The 25,334-nt window shown below is 48.4% G+C and overlaps 1 pseudogene; it reads right to left on the reverse strand.

Annotated features, from left to right (window-relative positions):
• Nucleotides 1–25,334, reverse strand: part of LOC138829535 (t-SNARE domain-containing protein 1-like) — a 50,881-nt pseudogene that overhangs the window by 19,731 nt on the left and 5,816 nt on the right.

Consider the following 25,334-nt stretch of genomic DNA (forward strand, 5'->3'; position numbering starts at 1 on the left):
CTGTGGACACTTAGAAGTTCTAACATCCTCACAGATCCACTCGGTGCTAGGGCACAGCTGCCCTGTCCAACACCCATTGCTCCCTGTTGGGTCTTTGCCCTGGGTCTCCTCTTCCTACCTACTGCATTGCAAAACCCTGCATAATGGTAATGGAGGAGACAGAACTCCACTTCCACGTTGTCTTTGATCCCAGAAGACTTGCTTTTTCCTCAGCACATGTGCTGTCTGCTGCAGGCTTCTGAAGTCACCTCCGATCAGGTCGGAGCATCCTGTGGAGTCCCATTTTGCTGGATGAGCAAAATTTAGTGGTACTAAATTTTACCATGCTTGTCTCTGAATCTGCTGGGATGACCTGATAGGCTGTTACCCATTCTGTTAATGACTGGATCATACCAGCCTTGCATTCCTGCAGCAAACCCATTTTACAACAATGGGCTATCCTCAGGCATTGCTAGATTTAATTGGTGGGACCTTTGCTCATCTTCATTAAAACTTACATGGGGCTTTGCTGCTTGTCACATTCTCATCAGAAGCTGAAGTTCCTGCAATGGGCAACGAGCTCGGGGGCTGCCAGTTCTCCTATCCATTCCAGTATTGTTTCTGTGAGTTATTTACTCCTTGGATATTTGGAGGAATTCACTCAAAGTTATCTAGGCCTGACAGTTATATTACAGCCATACTTTCTTTAGGAACTGTTGAACATTCCAGATTCTCTGCATATCCTGAACAGTTAGTTTCTGTGCACAGAATATAAGTATGTACATAAAAGCAAATTTATGTTATATATTTTTTGTTTATAAAGGCTAAGCTGTCAAGTGTGTGGGCATAAAGCTGTTTGTAATACTTCTACAGAACTTGTTTTGAACTTGTACGATATCCCCTGTAAGGACCCACTTTCTTTCCGGATGCCAGGGGCTGGGGTGTTCTGATCTGGACTCATCCTGTGACAGTGCAGAATTTCATTAATCCTCTACAGAACCAGGTCTTCTGACTTTGCTCTGTCTGTCCACTGTGGGTGCCATCTCCTCTGCTGGTTTTTCTTCTAGTAGCAAGCCCATGTCCGCACATACGGAAAGGGCCCATACTACCACCCCCAGCGCTGTCTTCCAAGGTGGTTCTTTCACTTGGAAATCTGTTTCTCAAAATCAGTTTTCTTCATTTTACCTTCTGGGAGGGAAGGACAGGCATGGGGCCTCCTCCTATAGGCCTGAGAGGCCACCTTTTGTTTCCAGATTCACAGAGCCCCTCGGTTTCCATGTAAAATTCTTATAAATGAGCTGGCTTTGTTTTCCAGACTGGTGAGATGCATGCTACACCCTTTGAGGGAGCTGCCTGGCTCTGGCTACCTGGAGAGCCCAGAGTTCTCACACTCTTCTTCTCAGCCAAGAAGGATACAGCACTGTGCTATAAAAGAATGTGCCTGACCTCCAAATCACTCTCTAGCATTCTCTCATCTTACAAGTACTCTGCTACCACCAGAGGCAAATAGATGGGACTGTGTGACCTTGAACTTTCAGCCTCTGAAACGATGAGCTCAGTAAACATTTTTCTTTATAAAGACTCTAGCATTTTGTTATAGTTACAGAATGCTGACTAAGATTGCCTGGATATCAATGAGTCCTTCTCAGCACCCAAAACTCTCAGGGTCATTATTTTGGACCTTCACCCATATTAAGCACTGGGCCAAATCCTAAAGGGCTAACACCAGTTTTTAAAGTTGTTCATCAAAAGCAGCCCCTTGCTCTCCCTTAGATCCCTGCCTGCACCATTCCTGCTCTTCCTCACAGCACAGATGGCAGTAGACTCCACTTCTCTAACACCTTGACCACATTCGGCACCCACCTGCTGGCTGCCCCTCCGAGCCATGGGAAGCAGTGCTCTGGACTTTTCTGCAATTTTATGTTGGGAAGATAAGAACAAAAATGGTAGGGATGAGAAAAGAGGTAGTCAGAAAAACAGCAGGCCCCAGTGATCCAGCACATATTGCTGCCCATTCCCTGAGATAGCAGGCTGCCCTGGGCCTGAGAAAACTCACCCTAAGCCAGCCTCTGCAGGAACTTCCTGGACACATGTGTGCTTGCTGGGCCTCAGTTTCCCCAGCTATCAAAATGGGGTGAGACTTGTTCTTCCTCTCAAGAGGTAAAACTCTACAATACTCACTCATCATCCTGAGGACATGCTACCAGATACTGGCCATCTAAGCAATGTCTCCAAGAAGGGCCCTTTTACCTACTCTGGGAATAGCCAGACCAGGACAACACAGAGTGAGGTAGCGAGCGTGGAATGCTGAGGGATCAAGCCCCTCCCTCAGATGCTACCCAGGTGCCTCACCTTTTGTACCATTCCATAGTGCTGGATGGCTTCTAAGAACTGAGTTTTCAGTCAGTCCAGCTTCAGGTGCTCCTGCTACAAAGAGAGGGCAACTTACAGGGCCTGGTCTCCTAAAGTTCCTTATACTGTAGGGACCTGCCCTGAGCCTTGTCTCCTAGAGCTCCTTGTCCTGTAGGGACTAGCCCTGGCCTCAATTCTCAGAACTCCATGTCCTATAGGGACCAGCTCTGGGCCTCATCTCTCAGAACTCCTAGTCCTGTAAGGACCAGCCCTGGGGCCTCACCTCTTACAGTCTGCAACCTCTAAGGACCACCTTGTGACTTCCATGCCCAGAGCTAATCATATCCCTCCACTCCAGAAGAGCCACACCCCGATCTTCTCCAGGCATTTTCATGCCCTCCATCCTGAGCACTGGGCTCATTGCCATCCATGGCCTCCCACCATTCCTAGAGACAGGCTCTCTGTCATGTGCTCATGTCCTTGTGCATATTGGCTACCTCCTTTACAGTGGTCCTGAGGAGCTGCTTCAGCACTGGCCGTTGGTCCATGCATGAGCCCAGGACAGAGTGAGGACCCCAGTCCATCACACTGTGTGCAAGGGTGGAGACCTGAATGGCTGCCGAACCGTGGAAGCTGGGCCACTGGGCCATTGCCTCACCACCACCTGTATTGATGACCAACTCCAACCAGGCTCACTAGGGAAGAGAAAGGGGTCTGACCATGGTGCCTGGGTTCAGCCTCCAGAGTGCCGAGGAGAGGGCGCTCTACACTGGCCACGTGATGAAGTGGTGAGTACTGAGCAGAAGCTCAGCCAGGGAAGACTGCACAGTATACTGCATATACCATGCCATTCACATAGGGACATATAAAATCTGAGGATTTCAGTATCCAGACATAGTTCCCTGTGGACACTAAGGGACAACTGTTGAATGCCCCCCTGCTCTGGGGCTCAGGCTCCACGCTATGGTCCTGACAGCAAACATCGAGACAAGGGATGATTCAGAAAGACCAGAGCTCACATCCAGCCATCTAGCTGCACACTGGGATAGGACCGTCTTCCATGCAGGGGAGGGAGAAGCCAGCCAGTACCATCAGTGAGGAGGACAGTGGCAGCCTCAGCATGGGACTTCCCGGGACCTGGAGTGTGAGAGCATCACAGCATTGGCCTGTTGCTTATCTGACCACAAATGTGGGATGCCCCATGAACCTGAGGATTCAGTAGGTGCTGGTTAAGTGTGGACTCAGGCCAAATGTCCTTGGCCTCACCAGGAAGCAGGTAGCTCAGACTCACAAAGTAGTGCCTTTTGGGACCTAGCACATGCATTACATAAGAGGCACCCAGGTAGGATTTTTACAAAGGAATAGATGAACCAACAGAGGAAGGCATTCAAAGGCACAGAATACAGAACAGTGCTACACGTGGAAAGGCCAGGCATGGAAGTCAACATGACAAAGCCACAGGAAATGTTGGTCGTCACACTTCTGGTTTCCCCTCTGAGGATGATGTCCTGCCAGACTCAGAACCAGAGGAGCACTGGTCTCTCCTGGAAAGACTATGGGTGTGACTGTAAGATCACACACAGAACGAAGGCTATATGCTCTGACTCTGTTCATCCTATCATTGGGTAACTGGCCACTGCCAGTTGTCTTTTTTTTTTTTTTTTGTCGATTGTGGGGCTTGAACTCTGGGCCTGGGCACTGTCCCTGAGCTCTTCAGCTCAAGGCTAGTGCTCTACCACTTGAGCCACAATGCCATTTCTGGTTTTCTGGCGGCTAATTGGAGATAAGAGTCTCATGGACTTTCCTGCCCAGACTGGCTTTGAACCTCAGATCGCAGCCTCCTGAGTAACTAGGATTACAGGTGTGAGCCACTGGCACCCGGCATTGTCTTTTTAGTATAACAAAACTTTGGGGACTAAGCTATTTGTTTTTAGGAAAAGCTTTACAAAGGTCTAACTCAGACACCACAAAATGTACCCATTTTATGTGTCAGTTCAGTACTGTGTAGCTGCACAATCATCCCCAGAGCCCAGTCACCCCAAGACCCACCAGTCCACATCTGTCTGCACAGATCTGTACACCTCCCTAATGCTGCATACCTCCCTAATGCTGCATACCTCCCTAACACTGTACACCTAACACTGCACACCTCCCTAACACTACACACCTCCTTAATGCTGCAACCTAATGTTGTGCACCTCCCTAACGCTGCACACCTAATGCTGTGCACCTCCCTAACACTGCACACATAATGCTATACACCTCCCTAATACTGTGCACCTCCCTAACGCCGCACACCTAATGCTGTGCACCTCCCTAATACTGTGCATGTAATGCTGTATGCCTTCCTAATGCTGTGCACCTCCCTAACACTGCACACCTCCTTAATGCTGTGTGCAGCACACCTGGCTTCTTCCGTTTGCCTGCCATGTGAGCCATACCCACTCTGGCTCCAGAGCCCCTCCCTTTCACTGCGCCAATAGTGTCTCCTGGCAGAGATGAGAACCACACATGGCTCTGACACCAAAGGGTAGCAGACTCTTCTGTCAAAGGCCAGCTGTGTGCTATCTTAGGCTCTGCAGGCAGTCTGTCACGACAACCAAGTCCACTGTGGCAGGAAAGCAGCCATGGACAGAGCACAGGATTAGTGAGGCTGGGCTTCTGCTCTACAGTGTAGGGCTAGTAGCAGTGCTTCCTTTGTGATGAGCTCGCTGCAATCTCCAGGGCATGAATAACATCGAGTGTGCTGGCCCAGTGTGGGGGGTACAGCTGAGCAGCATGGCTGGGATAGTGGCATGGGAGTGCACATGGATGGCAAGAAGCAGGACAATGACATGTAACATGGAAGGTGCACTTGAAGGTAAACCAAGAATATGGGAAAAAGTAGATGGGCAGAGGCAGGAGGAAGGGCAGAAGGGGAACACATGGGTAGCAGAGGGCCAAGAGCAGTGCAGCTGATGTTAGGTCATCATCTTCATTCAGAGGACCAGAGCACCCTTATCTCCATTATAAGGTAGTTTCCAGAAGAGCTGCCCAAGCACTGGGGTCCTGGAAATGTAGCCACATCTGCGCAAATTCATCTCCCACACCCCACCCTGCCACATCCCCACCCTGCCACAGGTTCCCAAGGAAACATACCGGGGTAGGGGCCTGTAGGAGCTCCAATAGCTGCTTCGTGGCACTGGCACTGGCCGTAATGGTTTTGTTAGTCTTCTGCTGCACTGAGTGCCTGGTCAAAAAAAGAGTCAAAGACAGAGAAAGGACAGGTAGAGAATAACATAAGGGGACAGACAAGTAGGAACAAGCAGAACCAGGCTAGAATAGACTCGGGCAGACAGCATGCAGAAACATGGAGATGAAGGAAGTAGGAGAGTTGAGAAGGAGTCATACACGCAGAAGCACAGGGAAGTGAAGAGCAATACAGAGAGGTGAGGTTAGCAAAGACCCCAACCAAAAAAGTCAGGGGAGGTGAGAAGGAAAGGAGGGAGGCCAGGACAGGGGCAAGGAGGGAGAGGCAAAGGAAACAAGAGTAGAATGGGGCAGAAAGGCAGAGCGGGCACAGGGCAAGAAGACAGGGAAAGAAATGACAAGATGAGCTTTAAGTGTTGGGGGAAGGCTAATGGCAGGACCAGCCCCGGAGAGCTACCAATCCACTGCCAGGATAACCCCTGCCTCCCCACAGATGTACACAGCTTAGCTCCCCTGGCCACACTGGGGCAGGACCTGCATTGCTAAGGGATCCAACCATAAACTCACCTTGTAGGGGCCCTCAAGGCTGAGCAGAGTGGGGGGGCCTCTGCTGGTCACCAGGTCAGCCCATTCCCACTCCAACCCTGCAATACAAGCAATGGGCCGGGTCCCTCCAATGCCACACACAGCTGCAATTCAAAGACAGCTCCCAAAGATGACTGAAAAGACCAGCCATTTGCTACTTGGGGCAGATGCCCTTAGCCCACTCTGCAGGATGATAACTGGGGCAACCCTTCCTTCAGCCCAGTTCACAGCACACATAACCCAAGGGAAGGAGGGGCACTGGCCTGAAAGCAAGGAGCCCTCCTGACTGAAACGTGACTCAAATGCCTTCCTCGCACAGGGAGTCAGCACTCTAGTCCCCACAGGCCTCTACAGCAACAGCCAAGGTGAGCACCATACACAGGCTATAAACAAGTATGCAAAACACAGCAGACTCCTGAACTGTAGCAACAACTGAGGAAGGAAATTTAAACACTTATGCCCTTTGCAAAGTATAAAATCCAGGAAATCACTAAGACAAATTGGATAGAATGAGTAAAAATGTAACCAGATGTGTACACTGAACACTATCAGGCTGAAAGAAATAAAAAAACAAAAGGTAGGATGACTGTATTTATGGGTCAGACATTCATTATTAAGATGTCTTGCTTTGAGAGTATTGTTCTTTGGGCTTGGGTTTGTTTACTGTGGTACAGGAAATACTCAGAACCTCCCATGAGCCATGCCCCCACCCTTTCACTTTGAATCTATTCTTCAGATTAAGTCTTTGCACTCAGAACAAGCCTCAGAGCCATCTTTCTTCCTCTCTCGCCCAAGTGCAGAATCCACGAGGATGCACCATCACATGCGGCCTACAAGATATCAATTTTTTTTTGCCAATCCTGTGCCTTGAACTTTGGGCCTGGGAACTGTCCCTAGGCATCTCTTGCTCCTACAACTTGGGCTATTTAGTACCACTTCCAGCTTTTTCTGTGATTAATTGGAGGTAAGAGTCTCACAGACTTTCCCGGCTGGGTAAGCTTCTAATTGTGATCTCAGATCTCAGCCTCTTAATTAGGTAGGATTACAGGCCACCCACACCCAACTGAGATGTCGATTCTTAAAAGTCTATAGATTCCACACCACTGTAGTCAGAATTCTAACAGGTTTTTTAAAATTAGAAATCATCAAGCTGATTCTTGAGACTTATATTGAAACACAAAGGGTCTGGTATCCAAAATAATTTTTAAAAGAACAGGCTGAATGAATGCTCCCACTCCCAGCTTCAAGACACACAGCAAGGCCTCAGCAAAGGACAGCTCAGCACAGACCCATGGAGACCAGCAGGATGGGATAAGCCAGCCTGCAACATAGCAGTGCTTGAGTAACGTCTCAAAAACCTACCAATATCCTCAACAAAGGCTGCTGGAACAACTGGATACACAGGTTTTGTAAAGAAGAGGGAGGGGAGGTATGGAAGAGGGAGAGAGATGTACCTCAACCCTTTCCTCATAGCATGTTCAAGAAATAAATCCCAAGTGTAATAGTCCTCAATATGAGGGCTAAAACAAAGAAAAGTAAAAGTACAACAAGCATGTTAGTGTATACCACCATGAAATCCCCGGGGTGGGCTACCTCACAAGGAAAGGGACTTAGCTAGCTCATGACATGGGCAGCAAGCCACAGTCTTCCTGGCACAGGACCTCATGGCAGGAGTACACATGTATCTTGGTCTATGTGCTCTATCTCTTCACAATTCTAATCTAAGCACCTCCCAAAGGCCTCCTAAGCACCACCTAATCTTAATCCCATTAATGTGAGACTGAAGGGGGATATATTAAATTCCCCCATGAGTTCCGGGGACAGTAATAAATAAAAATGAATAAAAACAAACAACTAATATTAAAAACTTCAGCTCTTTAAAAGTTGTCAGAAATGAAACAGCAGCCACCACACAAGAGAAATGCTCTCCCTCAGATATGTCATAGAGAAAGGACTTGCCTGAGAACATAGAAAGACTTTATAATACCATATTCCAACAAATAGGAGGTATGGATCTGATCAGCCTTAACAAAGGAAGAGACCTACATGGCCAGTGTGCACATCAAAGACGCCTGCAGCATTAATCATTACAGCAACGTGCACTGAAAGTAAGATCCAGGGCACTCACTGCTCACCTGCCAAGACAGCACACATAGGTGACAACGTCCAGTACTGAAAAGGACCACAAGCTAGCAGCACAGTCCCATCCTTGGCAGGAATGTAAATGGCACAGTCATTTTGCAAAGCCAATTGGCAGCTTCACCTGGAGTTAAGCTCACATTCATTATTCAACTCCATAATTCTACATCCAGAGATTTACCAGGGAAGGAAAACACACCTAGTTTTCCCCACAGCTCCCACCAACCCTCTGTCTTTTGAGAGGTACTGGGTGGACAGAATGCCATATGCATACAATAGAGTACTAATCACTAATACAATGGACTAACTCACATCACTCATCAATATGGATGAATTCACAAATATACCAAATAGAAAACAAGATCATACCTAAGAGGCTTTGTCTTCTGTTAATATATTCGTATGACATTGAGAACAGCCCCTAGGTAGTGGATGAGGGGGTCTTGGTGTGGGAAGGGGCCCAGAGCTAGCTTTGGAAGCAAGGGGAAGGTATACACTGTGTGCTTGCTGGGTGTGACTACAGGGTACACACAGGTGTCAAACTTACTGCAGGTGTATATATCTCAGCACTCATAGGTCTGCTTTGGTGAGGCTGATTAAAAACTGTACACACACACACACGCACACACGCGCACACACACGCGCGCACGCACGCGCGCACGCACGCATGCACACGCACACGCACACGCGCGCGCGCACACACACACACACACACACACACACACACGACCAAGCCTGCAGAGCCCCACTGCCACTATACTGAGACAGGTCAAGACAGGCAGGGCCCATATCCTGAGGAAGGGGCGACACAAGCCCTTGAAGAACTTTGCCTGGGTCACAAGCCCTACATGGGGAGATCTGAACTAGTGGCTTACAGACACCTTCCTCAAAGCCAAGGCCATCTGGTCCTGGAGCTAGAGCTACAGCCAGAGCCCCTGCTGCCACCTCTCAGCTCATACTGTACTCTGAATACTGCAAACTGCTGAGATAGTCTTTTCAGATGGAGAAACTGAGCACTAGAGAGGGAGGAGCTGCCCACTAGAGGCAACAAGGCCACCAGCACTGGTGCCCAAAGCGCACAACGTGCAGCAGCTACTGTGCCTCCATCATGGAAGGGAGCAGGTGGGCTTGACCAACCTGCCCAGGAGTCTGCTAGTCAGTGGAGAAAGCTGTGACCAAGAGGCCAACATATAATTTTCCTGAGGGGCATGACCATGAAGCAAGCAAACAGCAGATGACCAGAGGATCCTACAGTCCCTGCCATGGCCAACCTTGAACTCATCTCTATGAGGCGATGACAACATGGCTAGGAGAATTTGGCCAAGCACCAACTTGCCCAACATCCCCAGGGCCCTGTAGAAAACCTCATACCAGAGGTATGGGCACCAAGGCTGGGCACCTTGGAGGAAAAACATGATGCAAGATTCTCTTGGTTTCACAAGCAGCTGGGCAGAATGACAGGTTTCCCCTCTGGTCACAAACAGCTAATCCTAGACACAATCAGAGGTGATGGAGTCGTGGCAAGCAGAGGCACTACACTGGGAGTTCCACAGCAGCCCGACTATAGGTTGGGGAGCATTTGGATTGTGGGATGAGAAGCTATGTGGACTGGACTCTGTCCCCTCCTCCACACCCACTCTCTCAAGCTAAATTCATAACCTAATGTGGTGGATTTGGAGCTGGGCCTTTGGCAGGTGACTAGGCTGGGTGACCATGAGATCGGGTAGCCTCAGGTCAGCCTGACATCCTTACAAGACACATAGAGAGCCACTTACCGGGACTACCCCAGCTTCTGTTCTCACACACACACTCGCCCTCTCAGATGAAGAAAGAGGGAGAAGGCACCGTCCACAGCTAGGAAACAGCCTTCAGCAGACCAGGACTCCAACCTCCAGACCTGTGTGGCAAATCCACTGTTTAAGACATAGTGTGGTGTGGGGATGATCTTTAATGGCAGCTTGAGCCCACCAAGAAGGAGCAAAGCATGGTGGCCTTGCTGAGTGGAGGAGGCGGAGGCCAGAGCTCAAAGGCCGGAGTTACCACGACCTGACAGGCAGAGGCCCAGAGAAGTAAAGAGATGAACCCCAAACTTGCACAGGTGCTGAGGCCTGCAGAGCATGCAGCTGTGTGCACATGTGCAATGAAGCTGCATGGGGCCAATGAAGGCCAAAAGGTCATACAACTGACCAACAGCTGTGGCCACAGAGAAGGGAGAGGTATGTGAACATCTTCCAGCCAGAGATCAGCTGTGCTCGAAAGCCAGCGTGTGATGTGAAGACCCAGAGGGATTAAGCCATAACCACAGGCCATGCTGGCAGTTAAGCTGGCAAAGAGCCTGCCCTCAGAATCTGAAAGAACCGGGCTGACCCACAGACACTTCCGGAACAAAACCTAGACACAACTCCTTGAAGGAAGACAGCCAAACCCAGTCAATCAACACTATTCCACAATGTCCATCAGCCAAAGTTAATAGTGTAGTCAATAAGAAGAAAACTGGTCAACAGAGACTGGTCCATAACTGACCATAAAGATGATGGATTTGCAAAGACTTCACAATAACTATCCTAAATACAGCTAATATGCTTAAGTATTAATGTGAGCCATGAAAAATGGATGAGGTACAAAACAACCAAATGAAAAGATGAAAAATAAAATAAATTTATATAACTTTCCCTGGAGTGAAAGATGGTGTGAGGTTGATTGGAATACATTATAGACATGTCCAGTGGATAAAAATGTAAAAATGTCACAATTAACACTCCCACTTGTACAACAAATATATGCTAATAAAAATAACAACTTTCCCTACAAGGGCTTATCAGGAGACTAGACAATGCAAGAGAAAAGATCAGTGAACCTGAAAATATGACAAAAAGTACTCCAACAGACAGAGAGAAGAGGAGAGGGGAGCCAAGCTCCACAGTCTGTGAAATGATATCCAGCTAACTGCAGTGTAATTAGCAAAGGGGAAAGTGTATATTTGAAGTAATAATAGCCAAAGTTTCCCCAAATTTGGCACAAAGTATAAACTCATAGGACCAAGAGATTCGGCAAAAAACAAAGTAGGATAAACACAAAGGAAATCATATGAGTACATTAAAACTGCTGAAAATCAGTGACTTTTAAAGAGAAACTAAATCAGGGGCTGGGAAGGTGGCTCAGTGGTAAAGCGCTTGCCTTGCATGCCTGAGGCCCTGGGTTCGATTCCTCAGCACCACATAAGCAAAAAGAAAAAAGCCAGAAGTGGTGCTGTGGCTCAAGTGGTAGAGCGCTAGCCTTGAGCTGAAGAGCTGAGGGACAGCGCCCAGGCCCAGAGTTCAGGCCCCACGACTGGACCCAAAAAATAAAAATTAAAAAAAAAAGAGAAACTAAATCAATCAAGTTAGAAAATGGGAAACAAAAAGTGATGCCCCAACACTATAGGACAGTAGCAAATGGTCTAGGATATTCCCAGCTCCGGCAGGGAGGGAGGAAAGAGAAGAGAGCAAAGAAAGAGAAGGAAGAAAGAGGAAGGAAATCTGAGGAGAAACGAATGGCTTCGAACCACAAAATCACAAATCTCAAAGAGATCTCAAGAATTTCCCACAAATAAAGAGTATACATATACTATGTATACCATGTTAAAATGGTTCAAAATCAAAGATTTAAAAAAATGTTGATAACAAGGGAAGATGATCCAGACTAGTCACAGCTAATATCCCTAGCTCTCTCTGATCAGAGATTTGGATCCTAGCACACACTTACCTCAACAGAATGACAAGGAAAATATAAACAGATAGGAATCACAAGAATGATGAAGCATTTATACTCATGCACACAAGGACAGAAAACTGCCAAGTGCTCTCCCCCCACCCACAGCATAGTTAACCTGCGACCTTGGTCATACTGTGATTCTGACCAGCACAGACAGCAACACACCTGAAGGTCCAGAGTTACAGAAGAGGAACAGGAGACCACCACATCCAGATGCTGAAAACTTTCACCACAATGCTGCTGATCTGCTCAGAACCAACTCCAGGAACCGTGAGTACCCTGTCAGGGACCCCTCCCAAAAGACCAGCCCTGGTGGTAACCCAGAGTGCTTGGTCAGGACCCCCTAACTCTCACCTGAGAAGGGACGCCATACTGGAAGAGGGTAAAGAAGCTGGAGCCCTTTCTCCCACCCCTTCTGCAATTACCCGCAAAAGATCACCAGGACACAACTCCGTTCCTGAGCCAGAGAACCACAAGGTCTAGCAGACACTAGGCCCAAATCTGGGTCCAGATACTAGAACACTAACTGATCAAAAGTAAGATGGGAGATCCTCCCCACACCACACTGTAGGAACCAGCACTGCCCTCATCCCAAACCAGATCTAGACACTTAGAATGCTGCTTCCCACCTGGTCAGAACACTGGTCAAGATGATCTCCCCACTCCAACCTGCGGGAACAGGTCTCCACGAGGTCTAAACTCTCAGGGTCTGGACCATAGAACACTGCACCCCACCCTGTGGAAGCAACAGACTTGCCAGAACTCAGGCCAAGGGGCCTTCTCAAGGAATCCACCTTCCCCAGGATGGATTTGGGCTAGGACTCCTAGACCATCATGCCCTATATTGTGGGAACCTGCCACCAGAGCTAAACCCAGGCAGGCGGGATGCCAGACCACCCTGCCTCACATCCCTAACATCTGGCCAGGACCTAACTGTTCGTGCCACCCTGGGCAGAAAGCTGCTAAACATAGTCTGACAGAGATCCATCCAGTAAACTACGCCCTACCACCATTGAAGTTAATACATAATCGGAACAAGCCCTACAGTCCCTAAACCCAAAGGCATAAATCATACTGAAAGATCACAAAATCATGAGCAATCAAGATAACATGCCAATATCAAAAGCCAACAGCAATCCAAAGAAGGACTCTAGCGAGAATGAAGAAGAGATGGAGAACAAAAGAACTATTAAAGCCATTGGCTGATGAAATGAAGGGCAGATCCAAAATCAAATAGAAGAATATAACAAGGAAATGACTAAGAATATACAGGAAGTCCAAGAAGGCATGGAGAGGAACATAGAAACACTACACACATCATTAAAAGATAAAATTAACACCCTGAGAACTGACATCAACAAACAGCTTGGAACCATGAAAGGCTCTATCTCCCTATTGCAAAGCATAGTTGAAAGCATAGGCACTAGAATAAATGAAGTAGAAAATAGGGTATCAGAAATTGAGGGTAAAACAGAGGAACTAGAACAGAAAGTCAAAGGCATAGAGAAAGCACTCAGAACATACCAAATGCAAGCTCAAGAATTGGCAGATTCATGGCTGGGAAGGTGGCTCAGTGGTAGAGCGCTTGCCTTGCATGCATGAGGCCCTGGGTTCGATTCCTCAGCACCACATAAGCAAAAAGCCGAAAGTGGCGCTGTGGCTCAAGTGGTAGAGTCTAGCCTTGAGTAGAAGAGCTGAGGGACAGCGCCCAGGCCCAGAGTTCAGGCCCCACGATCGGATCAAGAAAAAAAAATTGGCAGATTCAGCCAAAAGATCAAATCTATACATAGTCAGGATAGACTAGGGAGAATTCAAAACCAAAGGCATTAAAAACCTATTTAACAATGGTTAGTATTTACGCATCAATGATATTTGGTTGATCTGTCCCTAGCTAAGAGTGGAGTGTTAAAGACTCACGCTATTATTGTATTGAGGTCTATCATGTTCTGTAAGTCCAAGAGTACTTATTGGCAGGCATCCAAAGATGTACCTGGGTTTCAGGAAGGGGTGAGAAGGGTGCACTTGTGTCATAGAGAGGTAAGCCAAGGGGCTGAGCACCCAATCTCAGGTTCCAAACTTAGGCCAGGTGCATGGGTGCATGTGTAAATACACCAGATGTGTGGTGCGTACATGGCAACCCACACAGGTGCAGAGACACAGTGCCCACACACTCACAGGCTGTCCCGGAGCTCCTGTGTGTCATTCAGTGTTCCCAGAGACTGTAAGCTCTCTTCCAAGGAGGTCACTGCCAGAGAAGAGAGGAAACAGGCAGCAGCAGGATCATCTGCCACTGTCAGACCCTCATGTTTGGTCATGGTGGCAGAGGCAGGACATGGAGGCCGAGAACTATGGCCAGCACAATGCAAACCACCTACATGACCTGGACATGATGTTTCCCACCCCTCCCAACAAAGGTCGGCCCAGGCAAGACCTTCTACTCTGCAATCCTAGGACAGGCCCAGGCCCAAATAGACCACAAAGAGCTCTTGGTAGCCACCTCTAATGGGCCTCACCTATCCCTAGGTCATGTCCCCTTCCCCAGCTTCAAGGACCTGCTCTGCCAGCAGCAGGACATGCTCCTCCTCTGCAGGGCCTTGTCCAGGCACACGTGCCAGAGAAGCCTGAAGGCCCAGCTGTGAACAGGCTGCTGCAGGGGAGCAGGGTGATCACAGAACAGCATCCAGGATTAGCTCTCACTCTGCCCACACTAGAAGACAGCACGGCCTACGAACACAGGACTGGACTATAAGACAGTATGGCAGAGCAAGACCAGCACTAGCATGGTTCTCAGTATCATCTCAGTGGACAAGTCCTGCAAGGGGTAAAGAAGAGCAGGCCCAGGTCAAAGCTTGTCATCGGAGTTGATTCGAAAGATGCTGGCCTGACATAGCTCCTAGACAGGATGGGGATCACTTGGAGCAGCTAAAGGAAGGCAGAACAAGGGTGGACACATGCTGGTAGATGCTGCCAGACAGACCAGGATCATCAACCACTCAGGCCATTCCCAGCAGCAGGGCTCCAGGAGCATTTTACCCCACACCTCACCCCTTGCCTTCCAGCTCAGGCTCCTTGGATTCAGGCACTGGGTCAGGGACAGAGGAGGAGGGCAGCTCCTCACATCATGCCCTGCCATCCCACTCCTGGGGACAGAAGCACTGAGGACTTGCACTCACACAGAACCTACAGGGCACTCAATGGGGCTCTGTTCCTGAGGGAGAAGATGTAAACCACCACACACCTGGCAACCAGTGAGCAGTGTGAAATACAGGGCTGGGCCCCTGGTAGAACACCAGTCAGCAGGAAGAGGAAAAAGTGCCTTCACATGCCGTAATGAAGAGGAGCCCAAATGCACGCCACTCCGTGACAAACCAGGACTTGTCATTTACAAGACACCCAGACTTAAGTCCACAAAGACAGCAAGACAGGGCCTCCTGTCTTTGGGTGGGACCCAGTCATTGCACAGAGCTAGAAGGTAGTGGTGGCTGTACAATCAGCAAAACACACTGATGACTAGCATGCTTCAGTCAAGATAGCTAAGCTGGTAGCTTTCACATTAGGCAAGTTGTATCACAGTTTACTAATGCCACAGAGAACGCTGTGGTGACTCCCCAACCCTGACGAGGACACACTGATCAGGACACTCACATTGCTGGGGAGGAGCAGATGTGACGAGGCCATGGCACACCATCCCACACCCCAGCCAGCATCTGAGTGCATGCACAGAGAAGCAAAATGGTCCACAAGAAACTTGTGCAAGATCACTTAGAATCAATAGCTTTGTTCCTAAGATCAAAACCTGCAATGCCTGCAGTAGTAGGGATGCAGGAACATGGGCAGACACACGTGCTGGCAGCTGGGGCACACGAGAGGGTGAAGAGGCATGTACACCCCCCACACAGCAGAGCTCCTCAGGCAACTTGGCCAACCTCAGACTTATGCCACCAGACACTACAGCTCACAACCCCGGGGCTTCCAACTGTCACTAGCGATTGTGATGCCTCTGAGCTGGGTTGGATAGGGCAGGCTGGACTCAGGGCCAGTGCCATGCTTGTGCCTGGACAGGGCTGGGTGACACAGATGCAAACATTTGTCAAAATGCCCAGAGCAAGACCTGGGCAGCTCACTATAAGTGTGACCTCAGAAGGGAAAGGAAAGTCAGGGAGCAGTGTATGGAGGAAGCATGCAGGGGATTCAGCAGATGGTGAGGCCCAGCCGGAGGCAGCCAGATGTGGGATGTGAAAAGGCAGTGAAAGGGCAGGACAGAATCCAGGCGTACGTGCATGGCTAGTCACCAGGCAATGCATTCAGCTTTTTCTGTTTATAATTTTCCATAATAAAACATGCAAATAAAAGAACATGGTATGAAATCCTGAGGGGCCTTGGCAGGAGATACACTAGGGTGCTGGCTGGTCCCTCTGAATGCTCATGCTCTCTGAACTGGCCTGGGGTAGCCAATAGTAGAGCAAAGTGCCACTGCTTCAATCTGGCATCTGGTTCTTGCCAAGCAATGGGCCTCAAACCAGCTCCACTTGGTGTCACAGGGCTGTCTGGACAAGGCCAGAGCTGATCCCAACCTTGTCTGGGAGCAGACAAACCTTTCCCACTGATGCTGGGGCTTCTGAGCTCATAAATTCACAGGTATCCTGTGCCCCTATCCTAGGAGCAGACTACACATTTCCTGGGACACTTGTGATATGTCCATGGGGCTTCACCCTTACCCTCACTCTGCCCCAAATCAATGCCAATGAGCCCATCTTCCAAGGCTGATCTGTCTTCTAGTGGTCAAGACTGAAGCTTCACACCTACAGCCAATCTCCAAGGAGACAAGTGGAGCAGGACCTTCTGTGGAAGGACAAAGGGCCTTTCACGTGTTAGTTCCAATGGGCCAGTCCTCACAATGGGCCAGACTAGGTCCCTCTGCTCCCTGCACTGATGGCATACCCCTATCACCAAGGCCACCTGCCCACTTCCCCCTCACAAATGCTGCTCCTACCTCCCCTCCAGAAACCCACTGGTGACTGCCCGCCCACCCCTACTCCTTGTCCTGGGCTAGGAGGCTGTGAAGCAAGACACTACTACTTCAACAATACCCTTGAAGAACAAGGAACCACAGCTGGAGGGAACCAGGGTCCCAGAATGGCCCTATGGAGCAGAGCTGGCCATGAGGCCTAGGAAATGAGTATTCTGTCTTTCTGTGGGTCTCTACAAACAGTGTAAGCATGCTGGCACTTGCTAGCACTAGAAACACAGTGCCCTGATCACCACCAGGTCACTTAGCACCAGTGGTCACCCACTGACATGGCAAGGTGAACAGCAACACAGGTACCTCACAGGTCCTATCTGAGCCTCAGAGGTCAGGACTGAGGGCCGAAGTGGGAAGGCATCTAGCTTGAGGTCAGGGGGAAGTTGAGGTTGTTCACCATGTCAGGGGATGAAGAAAGAAGACAGCCATGGAGGGAGGGAGTCACCTCAGGTCAGCAGCTGTGGCTGCCATAAGGAGCCATAGGGTCCAGAATTACCCTCCTAAATCAACTAAAACTGGATGAAGTGCTGGAAGCTACTTTGAATGGTCATCATTCAGTGAGGTATTATAATTCTAAGAAAATGAGAGGCAAATGAGCTACACCCTAAAATGACTCCTTTGCTCGACAAGAACAGAAGAGGACTGAGCCCAGCTGCATCCTGAGGTTAGGAGGCTGACCAAGCCTGGAGTGTGGCACAGCACCACCTACAAGTGATAACAGCTACCAGGGATGAGAAGTGAGGCAGACCTGTGCTTACCCAGGCCATGGATCAAGAAGAAAATGTGCTCTCAGAGCCAGACACTCCTAAGTTTACCCTGTGAGAAAGGAAGAGATATCCCTGAACTCCTGGAGCAGTCTGGGTCACTGCTGATGCTGAAGGATCATACTTCAGAGACAGGGCTAACCTAGTGCCAGGCTAAAAGGTTATTGGAGGGAGATTCTGAAGAATTTTAATACAATCCTTGAAAAGATCAGAGTGACCTACAAGTAACTTAATTACTCCCTGCACAAGGTCAATCATCTCCACAGGAAAATAACTGAATCCAGCACAAATGGACACAAAGCCACAGTTCAAAACTTGTAGATAAATGAAGAAGTAGGCTAAGGTGAGCCCTGACCATGGGAACATAAGCAGCAGGAGCAGGTCCCAAGGTGACAGAAGTGGCAGAGTCAGCAGAGGTCACCAAGCAGCTATGTGACACACTGACACAGCAGTTACAATGTGCTCAAGGCTGGAGAGGAAAACTCATGAGGTAAGCAGGGAATGGGGGTGCAGTAGGGAGACAAAGGAAACGCTGAGTCTGATGTTTGTCATCTCAGCTACTCAGGAGGCTGAGGCAGGAGGATCTCAAGTTTCAAAGTAAAAAAAAAATAAGAGGGGAATGTGGCTCAATAGCAGAGAGATTGCCTAGCACGTGCAAGGATAACTTCAAACCTCAGGACCACAAAAATTTTTTTTAAAAAAGGAAGAATGTCACACTCATTGCACCACTTGAGATGATAGCAGTGTACATACAATGAAGAGCCAATGAACTTGAACACAAACAGAAGAAACAGGAAACAGAGACCAGTGAATGAATGCCCAAGGGCCTAGGCCATAGCTAATAGGGAAGCACCATGCAAACCATCAGTCAAAAAGAATCTGGAGAAACAATGATCAAAATCACTCCAATTTTAAGAAACTACAAACTAAGAATTTCACTGAGAAGAATTCTAAAAACAAACAAAACCCAAGGCGCAATGTAGTCCAATTGCAGAAATCCATGAAAAAGAAGAAATCTTCACCACGGAGAGGAAGATCTGTACAGGCCAGTGCTGTGGGGGCTCAAGGTCCCATCAGGAACCAGAGGCTGGAGGACAAAGTAGCCACACCTGTTAGCACTGAAGGATAAAAAGCTTCCAATTGGACCCCTATTCCTAGTGAAAATACATTTCAAAAATAGAGTAAAGATTTATTTTCTACAAATAAAAGCTGAGTCTGTTCCAACCAGATGTGTGCTGCAAGATGTGCTGGAATAAGTTATTCAGGTTAGAAGTACCAGTAAATGGAGACCTAAAAAAAGAGCTGAAGAAAGCTGGAATGGTGTTAAAAAAAAAAAAAAAGGTAAAAATAAAAGCATATCTTTTAAGCTAAGGATATAGCCCAAGCAGAATAACAGAATGCCTGTCTAGCAAGTACCAGGCCCTGGGTTCAAACCACAATACCACCAAAACAAAAAACAATAAAAAAAAAACCACCTTCCTTCTATATATTTGTGTTTAAAAGACAATTGATGATTAAAGAAAACATCCAAACAATGAGTGGTTAATAACAATGTGTGTGCTGCCTACAGGAGAGGTGGTGAACGGGGAAGACAATGACAGAGGCAGGACGGGCAGACAGGACACTCATGCCAGAAGATTTCCTTTTATTTGAAGGCAGGCTGTGAGTGAAAGATGTATACTATAACCTCTAATGTGACCACTACAAACTAAACATAATTGCTAGGAAGCCAAAAATGAAGGCAAAATGGAATATTCAACACACTCAGTTACTCCAAAAAAGGAAGATAAAAAGAAAAAGCAAATATCAAGAAGGCAGATTTCAGCAGACAGATAAACATGAGCTGGTCAATCTAGGAGCCACTAGCTCCTAGTTTAGCAATCTAAACAATCTAAAGGTATAAGCTGTAAGAACTGTACATTCATTTCTTCAGCTGTAATAGCCAGTACAATTTAGCCACTTCTGGAAAGTGGCTGATGTACTGGAGTACGTGTGACATGGAACTTCCCACTGTTACCAAAGTTCCTATGAGAGAGCACAGTTTCAACCATTCCAAATCAGAAAGCAGAGACTGTCCAATCAGGTCTATTTTAAAAAAGCCACCACTGACTAGGCACAGTGGCTCACACCTGTAATCCCAACTACTTGGGAGGTTAACACAGAGATCACTATTTGAGGTCAGCTGGGGCAAAAAGTTAGCGAGACATGATCTCAAATAACAAGCAGGAATGGTGGTTTACTCTCATAATTCCAGCTACAAGTAAAGCAGAGGTAGGTGAGGTCTACAGTCAACCAAAAAATACAATTAAAAAATATGAGAACCTAATTACAAAACAACTAAAGCTAAAAGGGCTAGGCTGCAAAAAAGGCTAGACAACCTTAGGACATTTTATAATGGTAAATAGCTAACAGAGCAAAACAAAACAATTCTAAACGTGTATTTTCTAATAAAACACGAAGGTGAAATCACAAACCTATGATGAGAGTCAGAGACACAGACACTCTGCTCTAACATGTGAGAGAACACAGGACAGAATCTGTGTGGAACCACAAATAACAACACTTTTTCACTGGCGGCATGGAGCTTTGGTCGAGGGCTGAGCTTGCTTCCCCATCCATACACCAAGAAGCTCTGCACTTCAGGCCATAAAACAAGTCTCCACATAGTCATGACAGCTGTCATTATACAGAATTTGTTCCCTGAACACAACAGAATTAAACTGAAGATCAATAACACAAAAGTATCTGTGAATATATAGCATTACTTGAAGCTAAACAGCACACTTCTAAATAACCATAAGTGGAATAAGACATCACAAGGGAAATTAGAAAGTATGTTTAACTGAAATGAAATGAAAACACAATATTTAAATCTGTGTAAGTAAACCAATGCATAGAGGGAAATTTATAGCAATAAACACTTCCACTAGAAAAGAAGAATGGTCCCAAATCAATGATGTAGCAAAAGCAAATTAAACCCAAAATAAGCAGAAGGAAGAAAGTAGAAAGCAATAAAGATGAGCAAAAATCAAACTGATTTTAAATAGAGAAAAAAAATCAATGAAATCCAAATCTAGTTCTTTGAACAATCAATAAAATCAATAAGTTACATTAATTACATGAATTCTAATTGTGTCTAGGAAATAGATAAATACTAAAACCACAAAATTAAACCTGGCTAGTGAGGAACAAAGGAGCAATCCAGAGTCGCAGCACCAGAATGAAAGAAGAGTCAGCACTGCAGACCCTACAGACACAAAGGACATCAGAAACACCAGGAGAAACTTCAAGCCCTTCATTTGAGAACTCAAAGGAAATGAATGAGTTTCCTGAGAACCCAAGAACTATACAACTCACTTGAGAAGAAACAGATATTGCCAACAGCATTGTGACCTGAAAAATAATGAACTTGTAATCTCCCACAATGAAAGTTCTAAGCTCAGGAGGCATGACATGGCATATTTACAGGAAGGGTAATACTAGTTCTGCATAAATTCTTTCAGAAAACAAGGGGAAATACTGCCCAACTCATTTTCAGCACAGTAGGTTGTCAGTTAAATGACACTGGCCTTTGCATGTCTCAAATTCTCTCAGTGTACCAGTCCTTTCAGTCCCACATGCTGGCCCTGGGGCCTGAGCACCTACCCACACTTTTTCAAGGAACAGCCAGTATTGCCACTATGGAGCAGATATGAACAGGCATTTGGAGGACAGCTTAACTTATATGCACCTGCCAGGGCCCTGGAACCACTAATACCTGGGTCATTCCTGCTCCCCAGTATGTGACTAGGCTCCACACTTACAGCTTCCTGGACCAGGTACCATGCCTATGCTAACTTCCACTGGCCTCCTCAAACCATCAGATACCAAAAGAGCTGCTCTTTCTGGGGAAATGGGTCTGTCTAAACCCTGGGTGCTCCATTCAAGGCCCAGAGTAGGCCTGGGCTAACCCAACCTTGTAGATCTGCCCTCACTGGCACGGCAGGGCAGGACCCCCTGGATGGAGCTTTCTGCTGAGAATAAAACCACTTTCAGGACCAGGTGCAGTGGTCCACACCCATAGTCCCAGCTCCCTAGTTGGTGGAGGTAGGAAGACCATCTGATGCCAGGAGTTAAGATTAGAATACCAAGACTCCCATCTCTTAGAGAAAAAAAAAAGTAAAATCAATCTGAAAACAGTATGCTTTATGCTGGTCATAAAAACATAAAAACAGCCGGGCGCCGGTGCTCATGCCTGTAATCCTAGCTACTCACGAGGCTGAGATCTGAGAATCACGGTTCAAAGCCAGCCCGGGCAGGAAAGTCTGTGAGACTCTTATCTCCCGTTAAAAAAAAAAAAAAAAAAAAAAAAAAAAAAAAACACTAAAAACTGGAAGTGGCGCTGTGGCTCAAGTCGTAGAGCGCTCGGCTTGAGCTGAAGAACCCAGGGACAGCGCCCAAGCCCATAGTTCAAGCCCCACAACCAACAAAAATAAATAAATAAAAACAGTGTGCTCTATACTGGTCATAAAACCAACTCAGCAAGTCTCAATGAGCAGGACAGGCAGGGGAAGGAAGGGCAAGAAGACAACAGCACTGGGGTTGTTACAAGTGTGAGCAAGAGGCCTAAAGTGCCCATACCTCAGCTGTGTGCCTACACTGGGCTGACATTGCAAACGTGCTTCAAAACCACAGAAATGGTGTGGTCGGAGAGCCTGTGCAACTGTAAGAAGGGAGCCGTATCCCCAGCTCAGCTCAGCTCTGGGGCAGTGCGAGAGGGGTGTGAGCTCACTTCAAAAGGGTCTGTAAAAATGTTTGCACGTGTGAACAGATGGGCAGCCAAGTGAATGAGTGGAGCATAGACTGATGGAGCAAGAACATTCAGATGGTGATGGATGAGGAGGGTGAGGAACCGAGGAGAGAAGCCGCTGGGGGCAGGGAGGGGGTGGGGTAGCCCAGGCTGCCTGACGGAGGCAGCCATCTTCCTGGCACAACAGTAACAGCCTAGTGGAAAAGGAACTTACCTCTGGGCAGCTGGAGGCCATGGCCCTCAGGGGGCAGGGCCTGGCAGGAGAAGGTCTTGGCCACTGCCTGCTCCACAGGTATGAGGGTCAGGGCCTGCAGCTTGTTGGAGGCAGGGCCGGAGCTAGGGGCAGACTTGAGGAGGTCGCCCAGCTTGCGACGCACAACTGCACGCAGGTCCCGCCATTTATGCTTCAGGTCCACCACATCTCGGTGGCAGTAGCCCAGGGCATTTACTGACTGCAGGATGCGACTCCACATACAGTACCTGCAAGTAGGCTCAGCCTTCAGCAGCCCTGTGCCAAACAACAGCTGGTGGTGCTTACTGACCTTGGATAATAGCACCTCTGTCTCCTGTGGGCAGAAGTTGGGCTTCCTCTTCTTAGCCCAGGTAGTACTGGATCCTGACTTCCGGCCAGTGCCAGTGGCAGGCAGTGAGGTGGGCTCCTGACTATCTTCAGGAGAAACTCCAGGCCCTGGAAAGGAACCAAAAGGCAAGTGTTTAGGCCTAGAGTCCAGGAAGCCCCACAGTTGCCAACTCCCAGCCATCACACTTCCTTCATGTGTTTGCAGAGACCCAGACCCAAGACCCCAGTTCAAACCTTGCTCACACCCACCAAGGCCCTGTATTCTGAGGCACAGTGCCCCACCACCAGAGGCCCATCTGCCTTTCACCGTCCCCTGAGGACAGCTCCTATCACAGCCCTTGGCTGGGGACAGCCCTGCCAGCCAACAGGCCATAGCACCACGTACACCTGCCTGCCAACTGCACAGCCTCTCAAACCCGGGGGGAGCTGGCCTTGGCTTCCTCAGCTGTGCATATGCAGAGAGCAGGCAGTGCTTCCATGACCTTCCAGCTCACAAGTACTTTGGTGTGAGCCCCCAAACATCACTAGGATCACCCTTCTCTCATGAGCTTTGTCCCAACTAGACTTGGCTTCTGTAGGCAGGAGCCAGGTCTGCTGCCAGGATATGGCTCTGTAGGGCTGAAGATGAGGGTTTCTCGGTCGGGGATAGAGCCCCAACACTAGATGACACCCTAGGGACAGCAGAGGAATGTCTAGGCCCACTGGGGAGCAGCAGCCCTGCTCTCCTACTCCAGCTTCCTTGGAACTCCAGAGAGGCCTCTCTGGCAGTAGAGATGCTACCCAGGGCATTGCAGCTATGCCTCCCAATCACACAACAGGGACCTGAATTCCCTCTCAACCTGCTGCCCAGGGATAATTCTGACTCTGGGGCAGGCAGCGGGACCACATCTGCCAGAACAGACCTCCAGGCATGAACTGTCCTCAGTTGGTCCTGGTAGGCAGAGTCTCACCCCCATGAACCTCCAGGGTTCTGATGGCAAGGATCATCACAGGTTTCCCATTCAGCCCTGCTGCTGTGGCTGCAAACTCTGCCCTGGCCTCCTTCCTCACAGCTAATGCTACACCATGCCCTGACCCCTTTGGCAGGGCAGTCACTCCCTCCTCCATGCTCAGAATCTCTGAGGGTCCTTCCCAGGTAACTAAGACCCAGCATCCAAGTGGAGGTACCTCGCTTCCTGGCCCTTGGGCTTCTGACGGTGCCAACCGGCCCCAGATCACCTTTCTCCTCCTTCCCCACTCAGACCTCCTGTGGACCGCTCTCTGGTGGTGGGCAGGGGAAATGGCAGATTCCATATTCGGTCCAACATCTATAGCAAGGGACAGTTACAATTACTCCCAATCTGTCTGAGCAGCTAGGGGCACACTACTGAGAGTGTCAGGTCCCACATAAGGGTACCCTGGGCCCATCTTCTCCAGGAAAGTGCTCCCTGCCTGCTATACCTCCCAAATGCCTCCTTCTGTTGAACACCAGAATCAAGTCCAGAACTCTAGATATTCTGAATCTTTTCTGGAGTACAGTTCTTCTGAAAGGTAACCACAAACCAAGACAAGTGCCTAGACCAGGGCCCTCAAGTATGTCCTCAGACAAGGCCCTCAACAGTGGCTCCAGTCTACAAGGAAGAGCACAAAAGGGAAGGCTCAGCCTCCCCATCACACAACATTGCTACAGCACTCCATCAGGATCAGTCCGTGTAATCAATAAAACATGTTTCCATGGCATGGAGGAGAAAGATGAGGGCTGAGAAGTGCCTGTGTGCAGAAGCCTGCATCTCCTGCCATCACCACCCAGTAACACAGCACACCCAAGTACAAGCTGGGACCCACAGGGACTATGTCTTAATTTGCTCTGATCATTTTCTGTTGCTCAAAAGACATGGCTGGACACCTGCACTGAAATTTGTAGAACCTAGAATGCATCTTATAAAACAGTTGCCACCTCTAGCATCAAGATGTGTCTTTCAGTCCAGCGGAGACAATGGTGGGCAAGGTATGCCAGGCCACTGAATAGAGTCCCCATCTGCCTGCCGACATCCTGCTCTGTGGGGACATGCTATACACTTCCTGAGGAGCAATGCCCAAATATCTATACCCTAGACAATGGTGCTGCTGGATTAGAAGCCCTTTCTGACCTTATCAGTGGGTTTCTGAAACTTCCAAGACGGTGTAGCCACACTGGCCATC

The sequence above is a fragment of the Dipodomys merriami genome, unplaced genomic scaffold, assembly GCF_024711535.1.
Source record: "Dipodomys merriami isolate MVZ:Mamm:240054 unplaced genomic scaffold, mDipMer1.0.p SCAF_174, whole genome shotgun sequence".
Classification (NCBI taxonomy): Eukaryota; Metazoa; Chordata; class Mammalia; order Rodentia; family Heteromyidae; genus Dipodomys; species Dipodomys merriami.